This window comes from Peromyscus maniculatus, chromosome 10 (genome assembly GCF_049852395.1).
Source record: "Peromyscus maniculatus bairdii isolate BWxNUB_F1_BW_parent chromosome 10, HU_Pman_BW_mat_3.1, whole genome shotgun sequence".
Classification (NCBI taxonomy): domain Eukaryota; kingdom Metazoa; phylum Chordata; class Mammalia; order Rodentia; family Cricetidae; genus Peromyscus; species Peromyscus maniculatus.
The window spans coordinates 101,565,122-101,571,683 of NC_134861.1; positions in this window are offsets into that span (position 1 = coordinate 101,565,122).

Here is a 6,562-nt window from a genome sequence, read left to right on the forward strand (position 1 = left end):
TGTAACTCCAGCTCCAGGGAATCCAACACCTTCTTTGATCTCTGAAGCCACCAGGAACATACACGATGCATATACATACATGCAAGCAAAACACCATACACATAAAACAAACAAGCAATGAAAAGACTGCTGTTAAAGTTGAGAGAACACTGCCCAGTGTTGACACAAAAACCACAGCTCTCTTATTTAAAGCAATAAGAGTTTATTCTGGAGCCATTTTGAGTGACCATGGCCCAGAAACACAGATTTAAGTTACCCCAAATTCCATATTCCATCATGAAAACAATTTCGTGAAGTTGTATAATTTTATGGAACAAAGTAAGTCATAAATCAACGAAGTTTAAAATATATTAGTGGGTACATCAGCGAGGTGGTTTAAAAAATGTGGGGGGAGGTTTTCTATAAACTTCAGATGTTATATGATGACATTCTTAGCTATTGGATTGGTAGAAACTAGTGGTCTGCTAAATCAATAGATTTTAAAAGGCTTTTATTAATCAGTCACAGGATATTAGTTCTGATATAGAGGTGGGCAAGAAATGACTGTTTATGGGGGGGTAAAACTAGCCCAAGATAAGGTAATTAGCCTCTGGACCTGCAACATTCCAACCTCTTCACATCATTGCAGTTTTAATCAGTCCATCAGCCTTGGCAGACAGAGAGTCTTTCCAGAAATTCTTGTTCACACTAGTTTTTCATTTATAAGATGGGAGGTTTGGAAATTGGCTGTGTCTGAGTTAACCAATGTGAATTCCCTCTGATGCACCGTGTGATAGCACATCTGTTACTTTGAGTGTTAGTACCCTGTACCACCTTATCTATCAGCATTTTCTGTGGAACCAATAAGACCCTGAACCAAGCAGCCAGCCATAGCATTCCTGAAAGTTATTTTCTATTACAGAATGCCTGGCCCTCATTCTGTTAAGAAAAGAAATGACTAGAAAGAATGTTATCTCTGCAAAGTTCCAACTGATATCTCTACAACTTAATTTCCTCTTGGTCATGTCATAAAGTGCCTACTTCCCCAGCAGCAGACCAACCAGAGAAAAGTTGGAAATAATATAGACCTTGGGTCAGGATTAGTTATGTTCACCTTATTGAGCTTTACAAAGATATGTGAATATGCAACCAGGGCTTTTTAGGACCTTGGAAGGGGCTTTATTAGCTTCTTAGTGTGTGATACCATTGTGGACCCACAGTTTTTCTAGGGGTCCTTTGTCCTTCTTGTCATTTGCAGACTATATCTAGGATGGTCCATGCCCTCAACAGCACAGGGTGCTAAGAAACTAGCCTTCTCCCAGAGGCTAAGGCACATGACATTTTTGGCTCCCCTCCCCCCCTCAACTTCTGGCCATTGGCCCAGCATCCACTTTCAAATCCAGACAGGTTCTAGTCAGGTGGCCTGCAGCCATGCAGACAGCTGCGTGGAAAGACACACAACCTACACTTACTTAGGGAAGAGGCCTGATATGCCAAGCAAGCTCTGGCGACACCAGTTTTGATTGGAACAGAAGTAGGGGGATACAGCCCAAGCTTTTGTTTGGCTTCCCAAAGAATAAGTGGGTGAGGCAGGGGCTATAGAATTGATAACCTGCACATCCTACTGGGGCTTTATGGCAGGGTGTGTTGTCCACCTTCTTGGGGTTCTAGATCAAGAACTTGGTGTGAGTCTGGGCTTTGAAATGTTTAGTCTTTATATCAAAGGTACTCCATTTGCTGTCTGGAATTAGCCAATCTAGGGTATATCTAGGATCAAAGCCCCAAATGTCACATCTAGAACACAGAAAGTAAGAAAATATAATTAATACAAGAAAGATACATAAAAAGTGAAGGTTAGCCATCTAAAAAAATAAGCTAAACTTTTGGGAAAAAAAATCTCAAGATTTTGTATAACAGAAAATGAGCAGGGAAGGTAATGACATAGGATAGAGCCCACTGGGAAGAACCAGCAAGGCAAGCAGGCTCCTTACCTCTTCTTCCTCTGCTCAACTAGAGGCAAGACTAAAGCCCCCAGCTTGGTGACAAAAAGTGAATTGAGTTGAGTAGAAAGAAAAGATAAGAAACATAAATAGCCTGGGGAGAAAATTTGCCCAAATTTGACTTTTTTTTTAACCTGGAAAAAATTAAGGTCTGTCCTGGTGGATTATTGTGGCCTGAAGCTGTAGTTCCATCTGCAAAGGCTCCATATCCCAATCTCACATATTAAAAATGGCAGAATGAACCTCACATACTGCTCATGCATATTCCTCTCCCAGACACTGGTTCATGCTTCCTTTGGTGTCATTTTAACAATGCTCAGAACACCTTGCCTCAGCCTTGGGTAGACACTCAGCTCTCTGCACTTCCCTTTTGGATTCCCATTTGTGATCACAACTTCTTGGGGAAGAGCCTTTCTCCCCTCCTCTCCAGGAGTAGATGCAGTATTTTATATAAGCCACACTCCTTCAGACAATAAGTCCTGTGCCTTGTAATTTTCTTTGGGCTCTGCCAGGAACATATTCCTTGTTTATAAATTGTTTTTCCATGGGCATCTTCACTGGGGCCCTTGAGGCTCTCAACTGTGACTGCTTTGGGCACCTCTCCTCTCATCCACAAGCCCTGAGTCAGGCTCCTTCTGATTTCAACAGTTGACCCCTCACCCTTTTGAAAGAACCACTAGAATCGTACAGGCCCAGCCACTTGCAAGGCTTTCCTACAGAGAGGCCCTTGTAGACCTTAACCTATCCATCTTCTCTGCCCACAAACAGGTTTCTCTAAAACAAGGAGTCAAATCTGGGCCCTCTGGTGTGTTTGTCTCCAGAAGCAGACAATGTCCCATGTCCAATTCCTTGCCAAAGGCTAGGGTACCCAAGATGTCCCCTTTGCCTCAGATCTCAGAATACCCTTAGTATTCATGGAATGGATAGCAATGGAAGCTGGCAGATTGCTGGAAGCACTCTGATCAAAATCTGTGATGGTGTTGAGAGAAACTGATGACATCCATCTCCTAGCCAGAATGTTCCCAGTACCAGATGGGCCTACATCCAGCCACTCTCTAGGCAGTCTCTTAGCACACAATGCCCTCAAATGACACTGGGACTTATCCTCACATGTATGATACATTGCTGAGCTGGAAAACTCTGGAAATCTGCCCTCTGGTACTCAAATACAAATCAAAAGTACATACATGTCATTAGGCCACACAATACCAGGCCTTGCTAGAATATCTTACCCTCTTTTCTTTCAGGATGTCACTCCGATGTCTGCTGAGTCCCCATACCTGGCTTAAGAGTCTTGGTCTAGTTTTAGGACAATCTTCTGAGGTCACCATAATCCCCTCTTCTGTGTCACATCTTCTGCTGCCGCCCTGTGTAAGCACACCGTTGCATCTGGGACCCACTGGATAATCCAGGATAATCTCACATCTCAAGATCCTAATGCAATTATGCCTGCAAATACCCATCACCACATCATGCAATAAAGACTGCATGTTCCAGAACTATGGCAGTGGAATTCTAACCCTGATACCGACCTCTAGTGCCTGCACCGCTATTACCATTCAGTGTAACTCTCCAGACGCGTTTGTCTTTATGCCCCCATAAGACACTCCTACCACCATGGCTTTCTGCAGTCACAATTAATTAGATTTACACAGCTTTCATACCCCTACTTTTCATTCTTTCTGGTTCCTCTGCATCTGACTAGGGATCATTATCTTTCTGCTTAAAGGATAACATGTAATATTTTCCTAATTAAAAAATGGGTGGCAACAGTTGTTTTCACAATTTATCTAAAATGTTTCTATTCAACCTTTGGTTTTCAAAGTATCTGTGTGTCTATGTATGACATAGATATGTTTCTCCCTATGTTGTCCAGGCTAGTCTCAAACTTTTAGGTTCAAGCAATCCTTCAACATCCTCCTCAACTTCCTGAGTGTCTGAGAATTGAATATATCATAGCACCCAACTGGATTTTATTTATTTATTTATTTTTGCTGAATTTAGAATTTTAAGTTACTAGTTGCTTATATGATAGCTAAATTTTTGGCAATGTGATACAAGCTAGGGTCTTCTGGGAAGAGGGATCCTCAATTGGGAAAATGTCTTCATCAAAATGGCCTGTAGGGAAGTGTGGGGGGGCATTTTCTTGATTAGTGACTGATGTGGTTGAGTCCAACTCACTGTGTGGATAGTGTACCCTGGGCAGGTGGCCATGGGAATCAAGCCAATAAGGAGCTTTCCACCACTGCCTCTGATGCAGTTCCTGCCTTGAGTTCCAGCCTTAACTTCTTTTGATGATGAACTGTGACTGGGAGGCATAAGCCAAATAACCCCCCACCCCCACCCCGGCCCAAGTTACTTTTGGTCAGCATGTTTATCACAGCAAAGAAAGAAAACCAAGATGCTTACTTTCAGGACTTAAAAGGTTTGTTTTCAGTCTTCAGATCAGTACTTCTGCTGGAGTCGGTGTTCATTTTATTGTTTGGCTCTTTGAAGGCAATAAATAGGTCATTTCCATTGGCTACTTCCAGTATTACTGTTTTGCTTCATTTCATCTTTTTCCTCTTGATCTTTACAGTTCCCTTTAAATATTTTTTTCAGTGCTGGGGTTCTGCATATGGCTTTGCACATACTAGGCAAGAACTGCACCATTAAACTACAGTCCCAGTTCTTGACTTTTTGAGACAGGGTCTTGTTGCATATCCTAGGCTGCCTTAAAATGTGATTCTCCTGTTTCAGCTCCTGAGTGCTAAGATTACCAACATGTACCATGCCAGGCTCTTTTTATAGAGCTGCATGTATGTCTGTGTACCATGTGTGTGCAGTGCCTATGGTGGCAAGAAGACAATGTTGGATCCCCTGGAGCTGGAGTTACAGACAGTTGTGAGCCACTGTGTGGGTGCTAGGAATTGAACCCAGGGGTAGGCAGATTTTTCTGTCCAGCCATACAGTTCCCAAATCATGACACAGAGATATTATTAATTATGAAAGCTTGGCTGATAGCTTAGACTTGTGTCTAACTAGCTCTTAGAACCTAAATTAACCCATTTACATTGATTTACTTTCTGCCTCATGGCTTTATTACCTCATCTTTGTATTTCCCATCCTGCTTACTTTGTGTCCACCTAATGACTCAGCACTTCTTCCCAGCCCTGAAAATGCTGCCTAGCTATTGGCCATTCAGCTTTTTATTAAACCAATCTGAGTGACACATCTTCACAGTGTGCAAAAAGATTATTCCATAACATTTTCCTTTTTTGTCTAAATAAAAAGAAAAGTTTTCATTCTAACATAGTAAAGCTATATAGTAGTAAAACTAAGAACAATTATCAGGTATTATCTAAATAGAAAGGAAAGGTATTAACTTTAACACATGAAACAATAAGAACAATCATCAAGAATTACATTTATAATGCCCAGTCTATTTGCATTTGGTAAATTTAGAGAAAATACTCTATTATCTATCCTCTCTTGATGAGTCAAAAGTTTTGTATCTAATTTATCTTCTATCACAACTAAGGAAAACTATAACTATCTAGTCTTCAACTCCATCAAAGACACCAGAAGGATATAATATTACTTGAGTAAACAGGAAGTGCAGTGTAAGCTACTTCCCAAACTATAGAAACAACAGAGCCAACTGGCTGCCTGGACAATCACCCAAAGATTCCTCTGCAAAGTTGGGGCCTCCATCTTTGGCCCACAGGTCTAGCATATCTGGCAGACTTTTCTGTGAAACAGGAATTATGAAGGACTGTCCTGCCTTATCTTGGCAAAGTTCAGCAGTCTTTTTCCTTTGTGTCCTGCTTATCCAGTTTGTACAGCATACTGTCAGCAGTCAAGACAAGAGGAGTTTCTTACCCAGCTGGCTAGTTTTTCCATATTAAAGCAAACTCTATATTTATTTTTTTCAATGCCCGTCATCTTTTCTGAAGTAAATTGGTGCTACCAGGAACAAATGTGTCTCATTGTCATACAAACTCCTATGTTATTAAAACATTAAAATCCCATATTCTGGCGCCGGGCGGTGGTGGCGCACGCCTTTAATCCCAGCACTTGGGAGGCAGAGGCAGGCGGATCTCTGTGAGTTCGAGGCCAGCCTGGGCTACCAAGTGAGCTCCAGGAAAGGCGCAAAGCTACGCGGAGAAACCCTGTCTCGAAAAACAAAAACAAAAACAAAAAAAAAAAAATCCCATATTCTGTAGGTCTCTGAAGTGTTTGAAGACCATCTATCTATCTAAAATATCTCTGATTGACCTTGAAAATATACCTAACATGACTCTAAGTTTGATTGTTATAGATGACTATTAACATGTATTTCTTTATTATCCTAAATAGCTTTCAAGAAATAGAACTTTACATTACCTTTTTAAATGAGCTGTATATGTATAATACCTTAAACAAGAAATAGAAGCATATATCACAGTATAACAAAAATAACCTTACATTTGTATCATTATACAAAAATATTTACATAAGAGTATACTTACACAATAGTAGAAACATATATACCATATAACAAAAACAACCTTAAATTTGTATCAATATACAAAAAGCCATACCAATGTTAAATATTTGAGATT